Source organism: Mirounga angustirostris, unplaced genomic scaffold (genome assembly GCF_029215605.1).
Source record: "Mirounga angustirostris isolate CCGP_5_RB_7025 unplaced genomic scaffold, mMirAng1.0.hap1 SCAF_10, whole genome shotgun sequence".
Taxonomy (NCBI): Eukaryota; Metazoa; Chordata; class Mammalia; order Carnivora; family Phocidae; genus Mirounga; species Mirounga angustirostris.
Window position 1 is genome coordinate 102,514,765 of NW_026991718.1, and position 18,230 is coordinate 102,532,994.

Here is an 18,230-nt window from a genome sequence, read left to right on the forward strand (position 1 = left end):
CATGATTCCTTTACCTGGGGTAGAGATAACTAACCTTATTGAAGATTACTTCCCAATTAAGATGTAGGAGATTGGTTGCACGGATGACTCCACGTAATGGCCTCCCTACATCCACAGTCTCAATAGTGTGACTCTATAGCTCCTCCACTAAGAGGAAGTCTCTCTCTCTACCTATTGAGTCTGACCTGGACTCATGACTTGCTTGTAACTTTGCAGTAGAAGTGTCAGTGTGCCAGCTCCAAGTCTGGGCCTCAAGAAGCTTTGCATGCTTCTCTCTCTTAGATCCTTGTCATCACCCTGTGAACAAGCCCAGATGAGTCTGCTGGAAGATGAGAGACAGCATGGAAAAGATCCCGACCATCCCACTCAAGGTGACCTTGGACGAGCCTATAGACAACCTAGAGAAACAGAGCTGCCTACCTTGCCCACCGCTGGCCAGAGATGCATAGTAAGCCTGGCCAAGAGAAGAACTGTCTAGCTGATCCAAGAGCAGTAAGTGTTCCTATTTTAGGCCACAGAGTGTGGAGGAGCTTGCTATGAAACAATAGCTAACTGCAGCATAAAACTAAATCCTTACCATCTGTCCTTTATTCAGGAGAATGTGAATGAGACACTAATTCCTGCACAGGAGGAAAACATTTCTGTTATTTTAGCCAAAATAAATAAATAAAAATAAATAAATAAATAATCCATGGCCAAAATTTTACCAATGGATTTTATCATGGCCCCTAAGTTTTCCCAACACTGGTGGACCAAGGTGACAGCCAAGGAGACACTGTGAGAGAAGCAGTTAAACCCAGGTGCCGAAAAATGTAATAGATAATAATAAAAATATAAAGTGACATTATTTAACATCATTGCAAGATTAGAGACCCAGGCCAAAATAAAGGATTTTTTTTTTTAGTGTTCCATCAGGCTCTTGCTGTCCCTACACCATAAAAGAACATAAAAGCTATAGAATTTGTTCTGTTATTTTTTTATTTATGTATTTATTATTTTTATTTTATTATGTTATGTTAATCACCATACATTACATCATTAGTTTTTCATGTAGTTTTCCATGATTCATTGTTTGCCTATAACACCCAGTGCTCCATTCAATACGTGCCCTCATTAATACCCATCACCAGTTAACCCATCCCCCCACCACTCTCCCCTCTAGAATCCTCAGTTTGTTTCTCAGAGTCCATAGTCCCTGATGGTTTGTCTCCCCCTCCAATTTCCCCCCTTCACTTTTCCCTTCCTACTATCTTTTTTTTTTTTAACATATAATTTATTATTTGTTTCAGAGGTACAGGTCTGTGATTCAACAGTCTTACACAATTCATAGGGCTCACCATAGCATATACCCTCACCAATGTCTATCACCCAGTCACCCCATGCCTCCCACCTCCCCACTACTCCAGCAACCCTCAGTTTCTTTCCTGAGATTAAGAATTCCTCATATCAGTGAGATCATATGATACATGTCTTTCTCTGATTGACTTATTTCTCTCAGCATAATACATTCCAGTTCCATCCACATCGTTGCAAATGGCAAGATTTCATTCCTTTTGATGGCTGCATAATAGTCCATTGTATATATATACCACATCTTTATCCGCTCATCTGTTGATGGACATCTTGGCTCTTTCCAGTTTGGCTGTTGTGGACATTGCTGTTATAAACATTGGGGTGCATGTACCCCTTCGGATTCCTACATTTGTATCACTGGGGTAAATACCCAGTAGTGCAATTGCTGGATCGTACGGTAGCTCTATTTTCAACTTTTTGAGGAACCTCCATACTGTTTTCCAGAGTGGCTGCACCAGCTTGCATTTCCACAAAGAGTATAGGAGGGATCCCCTTTCTCCACATCCTCACCAACATCTGTCGTTTCCTGACATTAATTTTAGCCATTCTGACTGGTGTGAGGTGGTACCTCATTGAGGTTTTGATCTGGATTTCCCTGATGTCAAGTGATGTTGAGCACTTTTTCATGTGTCTGTTGGCCATTTGGATGTCTTCTTTGGAAAAATGTGTGTTCATGTCTTCTGCCCATTTCTTGATTGGCTCATTTGTTCTTTGGGTGTTGAGTTTGATAAGTTCTTTATAGATTTTGGAAACTAGCCTTTTATCGGATATGTTGTTTGCAAATATCTTCTCCCATTCTGTCACTTGTCTTTTGGTTTTGTTGACTGTTTCTTTTGCTGTGCAAAAGCTTTTTATCTTGATGAAGTCCCAGTAGTTCATTTTTGTCCTTCCTTCCCTTGCCTTTGGTGATGTTTCTAGGAAGAAGTTGCTGCAGCTGAGGTCGAAGAGGTTGCTGCCTGTGTTCTCCTTTAGGATTCTGATAGACTCCTGTCTCACATTGAGATCTCTCAACCATTTTAAGTCTATTTTTGTGTGTGGTGTAAGGAAATGGTCCAGTTTCATTCTTCTGCATGTGGCTGTCCAATTTTCTCAACACCATTTGTTGAAGAGAGTGTCTTTTTTCCAATGGACATTCTTTCCTGCTTTGTCAAAGATGAGTTGACCATAGAGTTGAGGGTCCATTTCTGGGCTCTCTATTCTGTTCCATCGATCTATCTATCTGTTTTTGTGCCAGTACCATACTGTCTTGATGATGACAGCTTTGTAATAGAGTTTGAAGTCCGGAATTGTGATGCCACCAGATTCGCTTTTTGTTTTCAACTTTCCTATGGCTATTCGGGGTCTTATTTTTTTTTTAAGATTTTATTTATTTATTTGAGAGAGAGAGAATGAGAGACAGAGAGCATGAGAGGGAGGAGGGTCAGAGGGAGAAGCAGACTCCCTGCCGAGCAGGGAGCCCGATGCGGGACTCGATCCAGGGACCGCAGGATCATGACCTGAGCTGAAGGCAGTCACTTAACCAACTGAGCCACCCAGGCGCCCTTTGGGGTCTTTTCTGATTCCATACAAATTTTAGGATTACTTGTTCCATTTCTTTAAAAAAGTGGATGGTATTTTGATAGGGATGGCATTGACTGTGTAGATTGTTTTAGGTAGCATTGACATCTTCACGATATTTGTTCTTCCAATCCATGAGCATGGAACATTTTTCCATTTCTTTGTGTCTTCCTCAATTTCTTTCATGAGTACTTTATAGTTTTCTGGGGAGAGATTGTTTGCCTCTTTGGTTAGATTTATTCCTAGGTATCTTATGGTTTTGGGTGCCATTGTAAATGGGATTGACTCCCTAATTTCTCTTTCTTCTGTCTTCTTGTTGGTGTATAGGAATGCCACTGATTTCTGTGCATTGATTTTCTATCCTGCCACTTTACTGAATTCCTGTATGAGTTCTAGCAGTTTTGGGGTGGAGTCTTTTGGGTTTTCCACATAAAGTATCATATCATCTGCAAAGAGTGAGAGTTTGACTTCTTCTTTGCTGATTCGGATGCCTTTTATTTCTTTTTGTTATCTGATTGCTGAGGCTAGGACTTCTACTACTATGTTGAATAGCAGTGGTGATAGTGGACATCCCTGTCGTGTTCCTGACCTTAGGGGGAAAGCTCTCAGTTTTTCCCCATTGAGAATGATATTCGCTGTGAGTTTTTCATAGATGGCTTTTATGATATTGAGGTATGTACCCTCTATCCCTATACTCTGAAGAGTTTTGATCAAGAAAGGGTGCTGTACATTGTCAGATGCTTTTTCTGCATCTATTGAGAGGATCATACAGTTCTTGTTCTTTCTTTTATTAATATATTATATCACATTGATTGATTTGTGGATGTTGAACCAATCTTGCAGCCCAGGGATAAATCCCACTGGGTCATGGTGAATAATCCTTTTAATGTCCTGTTGGATCCTATTGGCCAGTATTTTGGTGAGAATTGTTTCATCCATGTTCATCAAGGATATTGGTCTGTAATTCTCCTTTTTGATGCGGTCTTTGTCTGATTTGGGGATCAAGGTAATGGTGGCCTCATAAAATGAGTTTGGTAGTTTTCCTTCCATTTCTATTTTCTGGAACAGTTTCAGAAAAATAGGTATTAATTCTTCTTGAAATGTTTGGTAGAATTCCCCTGGGAAGCCGTCTGGCCCTGGGCTCTTGTTTTTGGGAGATTTTTGATTACTGCTTCAATTTCCTTAGTGGTTATGGGTCTGTTCAGGTTTTCTCTTTCTTCCCAGTTCAGTTTTGGTAGTTGATACATGTCTAGGAATGCATCCATTTCTTCCAGATTATCTAATTTGCTGGCATAGAGTTGCTCATAATATGTTCTTATAATTGTTTGTATGTCTTTGGTGTTGGTTGTGATCTCTCCTCTTTCATTCATGATTTTATTGATTTGGGTCATTTCTCTTTTCTTTTTGATAAGTCTGGCCAGGGGTTTATCAATCTTGTTAATTCTTTCAAAGAACCAGCTCCTAGTTTTGTTGATCTGTTCTGCTGTTCTTTTGGTTTCTATTTCACTGACTTCTTCTCTGATCTTTATTATTTCTCTTCTCCTGCCAGGTTTAGGCTTTATTTGCTGTTCTTTCTCCAGCTCCTTTAGGTGTAGGGGTAGTTTGTGTATTTGAGACCTTTCTTGTTTCTTGAGAAAGGCTTGTATTGCTATATACTTTCCTCTTAAGACTGCCTTTGCTGCATCCCAAAGAATTTGAACAGTTGTGTTTTCATTTTCATTGGTTTCCATAAACTTTTTAAATTCTTCTTTAATTTCTGGTTGACCTATTCATTCTTTAGTAGGATGCTCTTTAGCCTCCATGTATTTGAGTTCTTTCCAACTTTCCTCTTGTGATTGAGTTCTAGTTTCAAAGCATTGTGGCCCAAAAATATGCAGGGAATGATCCCAATCTTTTGGCCAGTTGAGACCTGATTTGTGACTAGGATGTGATCTATTCTGGAGAATGTTCCATGGGCACTAGAGAACAATGTGTCTTCTGTTGCTTTGGAATGGAATGTTCTAAATATATCTGTGAAGTCCATGTGGTCCAGGGTGTCATTTAAAGTCTTTATTTCCTTGTTGATCTTTTACTTAGATGATCTGTGCATTTCAGTGGGGGGGGGGGTGTTAAAGTGCCCCACTATTATTGTATTGTTGTTGATGTGTTTCTTTGCTTTTGTTATTAATTGGCTGATATAATTGGCTACTCCTATGTTAGAGGCATAGATATTTACAATTGTTAGATCTTCTTGTTGGATAGACCCTTTAAGTAGGATAGAGTGTCCTTCCTCATCTCTTATTATAGCCTTTGGTTTAAAATCGAATTTGTCTGATAAAAGGATTGCCACCCCAGTTTTCTTTTGGTGTCCATTAGCATGGTAAATGGTTTTCCACCCCCTCACTTTCAATCTGGAGGTGTCCTTGGGTCTAAAATGAGTCTCTTGCAGACAGCATATTGATGGGTCTTGTTTTTTAATCCAGTCTGATAGCCTGTGTGTTTTGATTGGGGCATTTAGCCCATTTACATTCAGGGTAACTATTGAAAGCTATGAATTTAGTGCCATTGTATTGCCTGTCAGGTGACTGTTACTGTATATTGTCTGTGTTCCTTTCTAGTCTATGTTGCTTTTAGGCTCTCTCTTTGCTTAGAGGACCCCTCTCAAGATTTCCTGTAGGGCTGGTTTTGTGTTTGCAAATTCCTTTAGTTTTTGTTTGTCCTGGAAGCTTTTTATCTCTCCTATTTTCAATGACAGCCTAGCTGGATATAGTATTCTTGGCTGCATATTTTTCTCATTTAGTGCTCTGAATATATCATGCCAGTCCTTTCTGGCCTGCCAGGTCTCTGTGGATAGGTCTGTTGCCAATCTAATGTTTCTACCATTGTAGGTTACAGATCTCTTCTCCTGAGCTGCTTTCAGGATTTTCTCTTTGTTTTACTATTAGATGTCAGGGTGTTGACCTATTTTTATTGATTTTGAGGAGGTTCTCTGTGCTTCCTGGATTTTGATGCCTGTTTCCTTCCCCAAATTAAGGAAGTTCTCTGCTATAATTTGCTCCAATATACCTTCTGCCCCTCTCTCTCTTCCTTCTTCTTCTGGGATCCCAATTATTCTAATATTGTTTCATCTTATGGTATCACTTATCTCTTGAATTCTGCCCTCGTGATCCAGTAGTTGTTTATCTCTCTTTTTCTCAGCTTCTTTATTTTCCATCATTTGATCTTCTATATCACTGATTCTCTCTTCTACCTCATTTATCCTAGCAGTTAGAGCCTCCATTTTTTTATTGCACCTCATTAATAGCCTTTTTGATTTCAACTTGGTTAGATTTTATTTGTTTTATTTCTCCAGAAAGGGTTCCCCTAATATCTTCCATGTTTTCAAGCCCAGCTAGTATCTTTATAACTGTCATTCTGAACTCTAGTTCCAACATCTTACTAATGTCCGTATTGATTAGGTCCCTGGCAGTCGGTACTGCCTCTTGTTCTTTTTTTTTTTTTTTTGAGGTGATTTTTTCCATCTTGTCATTTTGTCCAGAGGAGAATGGATGAATGAGAGAACAAAATGGTAACAGGGTTACAACGACCCCAGAAAAATATACACTAAACAAATCAGAAGAGACCTGAAACCAGGGGGAAAGAAAGAGAAAAGGAAAAGAAAAAGATAAAAACAAAACAAAACAAAACAAACAAAAAACAGAATATGATCAAATATGATCAGGCTGGTGCATAGATCAGTGCCACACACTAGATTTTGGGCCTATTTTGGTCTGTTAGAAGAAAGTGACTCCCAAAATTTTAAAGAAAGAAAAACTTATATATGTACAAAAATAAGGGTTAATATGATGACGGCATGGAATATGAACGTAAAGATGAAAATTATAAAAGATTTTATAAAAGGAATTGATAAGATAAGAAGTTGGTTGAAAAAAGAAAGAAGAGGATTTAGGGGAAAAAAAAAAAAAAGGGAGAGGATGTGATCAGGCCGGAGACTAGAACAAAGCCATACACTAGAGATTTAAGGTATATTTTGGTCTGTTAGAAGAAATTGTATCCCAAAATTTTAAAGAGAGAACAACTTATATGTATATTCCAAAAATAAGGCTAATTACTATGAAGGGATAGAATATGACTCTAAAAATGAAAAATAAAAATGTCTTTTAAAAAAAGGGATTGATAAGATGTTGGTTGGAAAAGGGAGAAAGAAAAATTAAAAAAAAAAGAGTTAAGAAAAAATTAACTTTGAAAGACTAAAGAATCATGGGAAAAAAAAGCCATGAATTCTTTGTGCAGTATTCTCCTAGCGCTGGAGTTCTGCCGTTCTCATTCATCGGTAAACTTGGTCTTGGCTGGCTGTTCTGGCTGATCTTCTGGGTGAGGGGCCTGTTGCCATGGTTCCTAAATGTCTTTGCCAGAGGTGGAATTGCCCCACCCTTGCCGATCTGGGCTAAGTAATCTGCTCAGGTTTGCTCTCAGGAGCTTTTGTTCCCTGCAAGCTTTCGGTGCAGCTTTGGAGGACGAGAGTGAAATCATGGTCTCCCAAGCTCTGCTCCAGAGGAGCTGAGAACTTAGGGCCCCACTCCTCAGTGATCCCCTGGAGAAAAGCAGTCAATCACTCCCATTTCCCAGGTCTCCGGCCTCACTCCATGCTCACCCGGCCTGTGACCGAGCGTTTCTATCTCTGGCAGCAGACCCCGTGTGGAGTCTCCAAACCCAGCAGATCCCTGTGGTGTGCTCCCATGCCACTCCTCCTGGGGGAGGAAGGGGAGTCTCCCCAGATCTGCTGCTTGTTGGGTCTCTGCTGGAGGAGCAGTGGCCCAACTGTGCTGCAGATCATGGTTTATGGCAACCCCGAGCTGAGAGCCCACTCCTCAGCTCTGGCTCTGCAGCCGCCTTCCCCGCACCAATACCGGGATCTCTGCTGCACTCAGGCACCCCCGGTCTTTCTGTGACCCTGAGGGTCCTGAGACCACACTGTCCCAGTGAGGGTTCCACCCCCCCGCTTAGCCACTGGAGCGATGTCCTCAGCGGAGCAGACTTCTAAAAGTTCTGATTTTGTGTTCCGCTGCTCTATCACTTGCCAGAAGCGGCTGACGGAGGCCCCCTCCCCCACCATCTATCTTCCTGAATATCACCTGGGATTCACTTCTACACATGTCCTACGTTTCAGAAAGTGGTCGCTTTTCTGTTCAGAGAGTTGCTGCTATTCTTTTCCTCGATCTCCTGTTGAGTTTGTAGGTGTTCAAAATGGTTTGATCCCTATCCAGCTGAATTCCTAGGACCAGAGGAAATTTAGGTCTCCTATTCCTCCACCATCTTGCTCCTCCTAGAATTTGTTCTTTTAATCAAGAAAGGAGACACATGTAATCTGGTATTTTTCAGATTTCCTGTAAAATCTAATCTATGTGAATTCCTCAAAAGCATTCAAAATCAGATCTTTTAAAGCTCCCCACATGCAAAACCAAAATTAAGACTTCCTTAACAATTCAAATACAGCTTGGCTGAATCTTAGTGTCACTGAATTATTACAAGATGTCTCATGGATCTAGAATCAGAATGACAGAAAGAAGAGGTTTCAGAAGAGAAACACATCTCTGGGATCCTAGAATATTGATTGTTTTGGCACCATTTGCATTACTGTCTGCTTGTAAAGCCATGTCCGTGGTGTAGGAAACTCTCTGGAATGGTGGGTCGCAGAACAGCACACCATATGTTCAGCAGTTCAAGAGCACAATGGTCTGAAGTCAAGGGTGACACTCTGACTCAGAATCTCTTTACAAACTGGGCTTTACAGGAATGTAATGGGTACCTTACATTCAAAGGCCAAATGAGTTACTTCTTTTGTTTGACAAGATAATTATTTCACCCTATATAAAAGAATGAACAAAGCCTGTCAAAATCATAGAGTTTCCTCATCACTGACCATCTGCAAACACACTAAAATGGAGACAAGACTAAAAAAAATCTATTTGCTCATTAGAACACATATTAGCCCCACTGGCCCCATAAGGTTTCCATAACTTTCTTAAAGATTGGCTTCTTATAATAAAATAACCCCAAAAAGTCATCAAAACAGCTGCAAACTAAGAAACTGCATTATGTAGTATTTCACAAAATTATATATACCAGAAGGGAAAAGAGGAAAAGCAAAACATTACACAGATTCCAAGACAATTTCCTATACCTTTTGACAAATTTCCTACCAGGTGTAAGTTTCACGTTTTAAATAATAATCCAAAACCAAGGAAAATCCGGTGGTTTCATATCCCTCATACTTGGAAGCAAAGTCTCTAAGTCAAAATATCATTAGACATATATTTGCTGAAGATTACCTCCCCAGTTTAGGGGAAACTACAGTGGATCAGGTTTTCTGATTGTACAGATCCTGACATTTTGCTGTTTTAATAGAAGCTTAGTGGCTTCCAGTTCAAGTTTGCCAGCACTGCGGGAGTGCCCTCTTAGTGTGAGCGGTCAGAGATGATTAACTGAAAAATATTTCCAAGTTAAACATTGATTTGCCTCTGCCTCTATTTATTCCTATCTTGGATGACCTTTCCAACTCTTTTTTTTTTTTTAAACAAAAGAAAGCAGGCACCAGCGCCTTTGTATTTCTCAGTAAAACAGAAAAAGCAGAATTCTGAATCTGTTAGTTCTTGTGGTTTTATCTTATAAAGAAATGAGCAGGGTATTGGGGCAATCCAAGGAAGAACATGTGCTTTTCTTCGTACACACAGACTGATACACACACACACACACACACATACACACCATACCCGTGACTTCAATGAGATCCTTTATGTTTTGTTTCACTTCAGTTACTATTTTGCTTCAGTATTTAGTCCACAGAGACTCAGAAGGTATGAAACCAGCTTAGTTTATGGGTTAGCTTGAGCCTTCTCCTCCTCATTTTCTTCCTACCTTTTAGGCTAAGGGCTAACATATCTTTAAGACATTTATTCTTCAGATTTCAATCTGTTATTTCAATACATCACCAAATCCTGCTGCATCTTCCTTTGAAGTGTCTCCTATCAGACACACACACACACACACCTCCCCCTTAGCTCAGTTGCCACCACTGCCCAGCACTCTAAACCCTAATTTTCTGGAATAGCATAATAGCCTCCTATCAGGCTCTCCTCCTCATTCTACTTGCAAGATTAAGATTAATTTTACTAGAACATGGCTGTCATCATGCCCTTTCCATGCTCAAGAACCCACAATGGCTTTCTATTCTCTAATGTCAAGGTCAAATTGTTTTTCCTAGGTCAAAATCCTTTCCAAAACCTTGTCCCATTTTATCCACCCAATCTAATTTCTTGCCATTCTTCGCTGCATAATTTTACCCAATTAGGCTGGTTCTTCCCAGTCTATCCCCCTCTGAGGAACTTTACAACAGTTTACTAATATTTATTAAACCTCACCTTCCAAGCACTCATGAAGTTTGGTATAACCACGTGATCTCTTCTGGCCAATGAATTTTAAGCAGACAGAAGTGGCATATTCCACCTCTGGATGGAAACACTTAAGAGATAATGTGTTATTCTCATCTCTTCTCCCCTTTGCCACAAAGACCTGTAATCTTCCAAATGGTAGCAACTCCATTGCTCTGGATTCCTAAGTGAAGATAAGTTGTGACAGAGACCTCCTACTGATGTATGATAAATATTACCATGAACAAAACATCTACTCCATTGCCTTATGTCACTGAGATTTGGGGGATGGTTATTACTATAACATTACCTAGCCCATCCTGATACATGTAAGCGACTATGCTGGTTCCTGCCTCCAAGACTTTTTATAATACACATGCCCTCTCTTTACTTTTTCTTGCTTTTTTAAGTTCTGCACAGGCTTCTGAACCCAACACAAGATCTCTTTCTCCAGGGAGCCTTCCCCATTTATCCCATGCCAGAATGATATCCTCCTTCTCTATATAGATACATGCCATCGTCTACTTTAACCCTCAGTTCAACATTGACCAGATATTTATTGAACTCCTTGTGTTGGAAATCATTTGAGATATAAAAGATGACACAATATTCCTGTCATCAAGAAGGTAAGGTATATCCCAAGAGGGACACAATTAGAAAATCATATATTAATGGAATATGAGAAAAAAATTGTCAGGCTGCAAAAATGATTCACTAAGCCAGTGACATAAATACTTAGTGCCAATACTGTGACTAAAGGCATCTGGGACAGCTTTTAGGAAGTTGAGGGCTCCCTTGAGTAAGATGTGGCCAGGTGAAAGAGAATTTTAGGTAGGAAATTAAAAAGTAATTTTAAAGTAAGGCATGAAAGGAATATCTTAAAGTTGGATCTGTTCATTAAAAAAAGTTTATTAGAAAAATATGTGTGTAGGAAAGTTCTAGAAGAAAGTAACAGAAAGGTAGTTGGAATCATATTTTGCTGAGCCATATACATAATACTGAAGAATTTGAGCTTTCTTCCTGAGGGAACGAAAAGCTACAAAGTTGTCCACAACAGAGTAACATGCAAAAAGCCTTTTATTGGGGTGATCAGAGTGACATCTAGAAGGTGGACGGATTGAATGAGAGTAAGAAAATAGAGGCAATATCTAATATATCATTCCCCTCCAATTTAATGAATGTTCACTTTGCTTCTCTAATTATCACATATCAGTTGGCTATTGCTGTGTAACAAATCACCTCCAAACTCAGTGACTGAAAACAATAAGCACATATTATTGGTCGTAAGTGTATTGGTCAACTGGGTTATTCCTCTGGTCTTGGCAGAACTCACACAAGCATCCGTAGTCAGCAACACTGTTGATGTTAGCTCAGCTTTCTCATGTGTTTTGACTGACTAGGGACTGACCTAGGATGGTCTCCACAGAGACAACTGGGCTCCCCATATGATTTCTCACCCCTCAGCATGCTAGCCCAGGCTTGTTAGATGAAGGCAGGGGGCCAAGAGAACAGGCAGAAGCACATAAAGCCTCTGCAGGCCTGGCCTAGGAAATGACACAACATCCCCTCTGTTGCATTCTACTTGCCCAAGCAAGTCATAAGTCCAGCTCAGATTTAAGATGTAAAGAAACAAACTCCATCTCTTAAAGGGGGAAGATAGAAAGTCACACTGTCAGAGGTGGAGACTCAGTGAAGCCATCAGCTGGGAAGGAAACACAAGGAGCTAGGCATCCTCTCCCACGTTTTACCCATGCTAACTTTTTTTCTGCCATAAGCCCAGAAGGTACATGGCTATTCTCACCATTTTACAGACAAGGAACCTAAGCTTCTAAGTGGTTAATAACTTACCCAAAGTCACATATAATTGAGCAGTGTTTGAATCTTAGACTACTTCCAAAGCCCATGCAATTGATTTTTGGCTAGAGATCATTATGTTGAAAAAGAGTGAAAATCAAGGGTAAAGGAGGAGGAACACTATGCTGAGGTCAAGAGAATTAAATTCAAGTACCAGCTATTTTCCTTTCCTTATCTCTAATATATCCAGCTGACTCACAGAGGCTAACATAAAAACTAAAACGTCTACACACACAGAAGTGTTTTGAAAACTACAACATTCCATACAAATATAATAGATCCTTACTCAAATTTTTAATATCCCTTATAGAATCTGGAATATACAGCAAGAGGTGAGCAACAATCTCCCGGGAAAAGGACTTACTTATCTAAAATTATTCAAAATAAGCCATACCAAAAATACGTCCCAAAATAGGCCAAAAATTTTTATATCTTTTTGCTTATGACAAATTTCATTAAGGGAAGATTCATGGATGTTAAGAAATTATTGTTAATATTTTTAAGACATGATAAAGCTGTTGCAGCTTACGTCTTTCTAAAGAGTTCTTATTTTGTAGAGTTGTAGTAGCAGTGAAAGAAATGATAAGAAGTCAGAAATTTGTCCAGAAAGGGTTAATTAGGGTAGAGCTGAAAGATTAACTATGATTAATTACTGAAGCTGAGTGATAGGTACTTTTGTGCCTGCTTGAAATAATAAGATATTTATAGGAAAAAGGTTTTTCTATTTATTTAAAATCTCAATACAAGTGGACTTCCTTCCTTCAGAATAAAACCTCTTTGCAGCTGATATTTCAGAAATATTCCCAGAGCAATAGGCATGGCACGTTGAATCTGGATACTGTTTCTTTCAACTCTAAAACCAATTACCATCTTTTCTCAATGGCCACAGCATGTTTCCCCAGTTCCTTCCCTGACTTGATTCCTACTCTCATTTGAATTTCAGGGTTCAACTTCCACACGTTAACCACTGCAATCTCACTCCACCCTCGCTATCTTTTCTTAGTAATTGTCTATTCACCCTTGCCTGAGCCACTCTCCACAATATGTTTTTCTGGGTAGCAGACTATGGAGCAGGGCTCGTGTTGATTTTGTGCAGCCCACATTCCTGGAATGTTAGCGCTAAGCACAGAATTTGACCTGACACAGTGAAGAAAGAGTTCAAATGCAAACTCCAAAGATATCCATCCCACAGAATAAATGCCAATAAGCAATTTCCTTTTCCCAGCCTACAGAGATTTTCATCAGATAGCCCATAACAGACAGAACCCATGCCAATATTTTATAACCCATAAAATTTCTTCAAGCAATTGTACAGATTTCCAGCCACCCTTTGATCAGTCTTTGTAACAGTGACTCCGGGCCTTCGTCTAAAAATGATTCCTAGATCTCGATATATATACAATGGAAAAGATCTGGCCTTCAGAAAGTCTCTCATTAAAGCGCTAATCTGTTCCACCACATTCTTCTGAGACACAGCGATCGGCATTCTAGCCAGCCTCAATGGCCAGCCCTAATAAGGCTGATAGAAACAGCTTAAGTAATTGGATTGCTATATGGGATTGAATGTCTGACAACAAAAGATAGCCATCTCTATTCGACCACCATATCTTTGTTCCAGCAATGAATTCATTTAGCAATGCACTTAGAGGCTCCTGGGCCCAGGGAGAAATGACAGACTAGGGACACAAAAGCTAGGCCAGCTGATGAGCCCAGAGACAGAGGCTACGCAATTCCAAAAAGTTAATTATGGTGAACACAGGCAGCAGACAATGACTTGTTGAATCATTACCATAATCACATTACTGCACTGGTCTCCAGTTCCCAGCCAAGGGCGGTGTTGGCTACTTCTCATTCTGACCGTGTACTTCATCCTCACTTGCCACCTGCAATCTACTGTACGTGACTTCTTGGCTGATACACTCTTAACTAGCCCAGCTTATTCATGTGTCCTAGACATTTTTTAAAATTTTAATATTTTTTTCTATCAAAAGAGACTGATAGTACAGAAGTGTTCAAACTGTCAGTGTAGAAGATGTTGGTGCTAAAATTATCTCAAATTTGTCTCTAAATTTGTGACTTGGAAAAACAGTATTTCCATTAAAATATAATTACAATATTGGGGCACCTGTGGCTCAGTTGGTTAAGCATCTGCCTTCGGCTCAGGTCATGATCCCAGGGTCTTGGGATCGAGCCGCACATTGGCTCCCTGCTCAGCGGGGAGTCTGCTTCTCCCTTTCCCTCAGCCCCTTCCCCCTGCTCATGTTCTCTCTCTCCCAATCTCTCTCTCAGATGGATAAATAAAATCTTTAAAAATACATACATATAATTAAAATATCAAAATCCTGTATTTATATATAATTTCAAATAGGTCTAAACAAAATAATTAATATGATATAAATCAAAATGTTGATTTATAACTTCAGGTAGATCTAAAAAGAGTTAATATAAATCAGAATATTGATATCTAAAGCCAATCTTAGAGTAAAAAACAGCAAGTACTCCCCACACTCAATAAGTCTTAAGCAATATTTCCAGTTAATATTTTCCTAGAAGCTTTGACGTATTTATTTCTTGACCACTGGGTATTTCATTTTCTCAGTGGTGTGACAAATTATTTTCACTTTTAACTTCTCTGGGACAGTTTTGATCTCTCTGGAAAAAATACCAGCCAGTAAGTGAGAATGGCATCTCATTTTATAATAAACAAAGATATTGGTATAATGACCATCACCAAAAATGTAATAACACAGCAGCAATAATAAGAGTAGAAATATTATTATTAAATTATAATTACTTTGGACATGCCAAATTAGAATGAGGATTCTAAATATTTCTAAATGAAATTCTGATTGAGCCATAGAATATTCTGTAAGAAAGCTCAGGGATCATTCATTCTGCATTAAAATGGAAAGAAATAGCAAAGCCAGGATATCTTTGCTCTTTCAAACAGTGGCACAAAAGAAGCACAAATACAAATGTCTTGACATCGAGTCCAACACTCCAGGTCCTTAAAGAGCGTGGTTCAGCCAAGATTCCTTGCCCAACTTGGCAAAGAGATAGAACTAGCTCCCAGTCCAAATGTGACATTGGATCATAACTGCAAATACACAATCATATGTTGTCCAAAGCTGGCATGTTTTTCCCTTCTCAATTTATCATACTGCCAAATGGAGAACATAGTCTCAAACTGCTATAACCATTTTTATGGTTTATTGAAATACTTCTAATCATGCATAAAGAACATATATTTCAGGGACACCTCAGTGGCTCAGTCGGTTAAGTGTCTGACTCTTGATTTTGACCTGGATCATGACCTTGCGATTATGGAATCAGGCCCGCGTAGGGATCCATGCTGAGTGTGGAGCCTGATTGATTCTCTTCCTCTGCTCCTCCCCCCAGCTCTAGGAAGAAAGAAAAGGAAAGGGAAGAAAAAGAAAGGGAAGGAAGGAAAGGGAAGGAAGGAAGGAAGGAAGAAAAGAAAAGAAAGGAAGGAAGGAAGGAAGGAAGGAAGGAAGGAAGGAAGGAAAGAAAAGAACAGAACATATGTCTCATTTTGACATAAATCATGAGCAGAACCAAAGAATGATTTCTACTCAAACCTTCTCAGCAGAGACTGCTATGCTCTAAGCTTTACTATGATAAAATGGGCCTCAAGTTTAAAAAAAATCCCAAATACCTACCTTCATTTCTTTTTATTTTCTAAAAGGGATTAAAGTTGCAATCAATCTATATACAAAACAATCAAGACCAATAATATTTGCCGTATCTTTAAGCACAATGGCTGAGTAGGACAGGAAGTGGGTCCTACATCCTATAGGAAGTTCTTCTTCATCATACCAGTCTTCCAAGCCCTTCTCTCCCCTCCCATCTATGCCTTAGGCTCCTTCCATTCCACCATTCATTCCTCACTTACCATGCTGTGCCTGAACTGGAAACTGTTCCTGCTTTTTTCAGAAAAAGCATGTATTTCTTCCCCCCTTCCCTAGATCTAATAATACTTATATACAACGTAAATATGCATCCATGGCTTACCTTTGAGGTCATCACCAATTTCCCAAGAAAATAAGAAAACAATAGGCTTCTAGTTCCAATGTTTGCAGTCTTTCTAAATCACGTAAAGTATGACTAGAACACAGCCACAGCTTTGTATAAACCCCAAACCTGACAGCCACTTACACGGTTACAGGAAACGTATGTCTACACAGACGGGGCCTTTGTCTTGAAGCGGTAAATACCCACTACATCTGTGACTAACAGTGAAATCACTTCTTTCCTGAGACCACGCCCTGGCTCCTCTCCTAACTGCTCTGGGGTCACGCAGGAAAGCATGACATATTGAAGAGAGGTAGACGTATGTCCCCTGACCCACAGTCATTTCACATTTTCCTTGTTTCTTATCCATTGTTCTCGGCCTTGTCACCTGCCCCTGCATGGCAATGTAAGGCTGTTGGTCCTTTGAAAAGGCTCGGGAAATCTCTGATCAAAGGGCCTTTCCCCACCTCCACGTGGGTTTCTCTTGTCCCTGAGATGAAGGCCTAACAAGAATCTGGGCTGATTTCTACGCTTTACCCTTACGCCTAGACCATTCCCAGGCCCAGCTGTCATTTGTGGAGTATCTGCCTCACAGGCTCTTCTCTGATTTTCTAGGCTTTTCCCAGTTAGCACAACATCAATACTATATACTGCCAGCCTAACATATACAGGACATTGGGCTTACAAATGAATTTTATTTATGCTCTACACTTTTATTGTTTTTATAAATTCATCACCAGTATTTTTAAATCAAGAGATTTCATCTATTAATTAAGATGTCTAACTGCTTTTTAGAAATTAGAAGATTTGACCACCCCTGGTCTGCATTACCACCTGGCAGCATCAGCTGAAGCTGAGTAATGGCTGCCCTTTTAGACATAGAGGCCTCTCCCCTTCTCAACTGTCCGCATCACCCCCCATTGCCATACACCAGACCCTTATACTCAGGTATGTGTCTGCCATGGCAGAAACTAGATAGTAGCTCACAAAACATGATTCTCCTCCTTACTGAACACACAAGGCTCTATCTCCCATTCTCCCTTGCAGTTGGGTGTGGTCATGTGACTATGTTCTGGCCAATGGAATACGAGTGGTCACTCTATGGTAAGTTCCATAAAATCTCTCACATGTGATCATTCACACTCTTTCTTCCTCCACTTGATGCAATCAAGCCATGTATTAAAAATGGCAGAGCCACTGGACAGAAGAATCTTAGGTTGGGAGATCCACTTGCAAGAAATGAAACTACTTCTATCATGTTTGAGCAATCATGCATTTTGAATTTGTTTGTTACAGCAGCTAACATGAGCTTAACACATCTGCCTTTCAACTTCACAGGAAGTCCCTGACTTAATGCCTGTATGCCCATATTTCTCACCTTACATTGATCTGACCATGACTAATCTCTCTGAAAGGCACCATTTCTTATAAAAATCTACCCACCATGAACTTCAAAAGATGTACTTCCTTCCTGGACCTCCCTAGTGACTAGCTTTGTATAACAACATTAATTTATGTAGCTATGATTGTGTCTGAACTTGCCTGTCCCCTAACCTAAATCCTCACCTTATACCCTAGAAAGTTCTGGCTCTGGTCTCCATGAACTTCTCCTTGGAAAAGTAATGGACATTATGAACAATAGAATTAAAATAAATATAATCACAGTCCTTGGAATTTGAAAAAATTCACTGAGATATTATGGTCCATCAGCAGAATTTTTTTTCAAGGTAACCGAAGTCTAGAAAAGAAAAATGACTTGCCTAAAATCACACAGTCAGAAGATAGGAGAGAGGAATCAAACTGTCCTTTTTTTATTTCCAAATGCAGTATACTTGACATCATCCTTCATCTCTAATTACAAACCACAGTGGTATTTTGCCTTTATCTACCACACACACACACACACACACACGCACACACACACACACAGCCCTAGCAATTTATGGAACATTCATTTTGTGCTAAGTACTATTCTGAATCTTTTGCATGCACTTCTTAAATTTTAATTTCAGAATAAATATATGA

The 18,230-nt window shown here is 39.6% G+C and overlaps 1 long non-coding RNA gene across 2 annotated transcripts in view; it reads right to left on the reverse strand.

The window, feature by feature from the left end:
• LOC135361786 (uncharacterized) overlaps window positions 1-16,350 on the reverse strand; it is a 574,061-nt gene extending 557,711 nt beyond the window's left edge. For both annotated transcript variants that reach the window (XR_010405776.1, XR_010405775.1), the window contains exon 1: window positions 16,206-16,350. This is a non-coding gene — a long non-coding RNA (uncharacterized LOC135361786). The remainder of the gene's footprint in view (window positions 1-16,205) is intronic.
• Window positions 16,351-18,230: the final 1,880 nt, after the last annotated feature.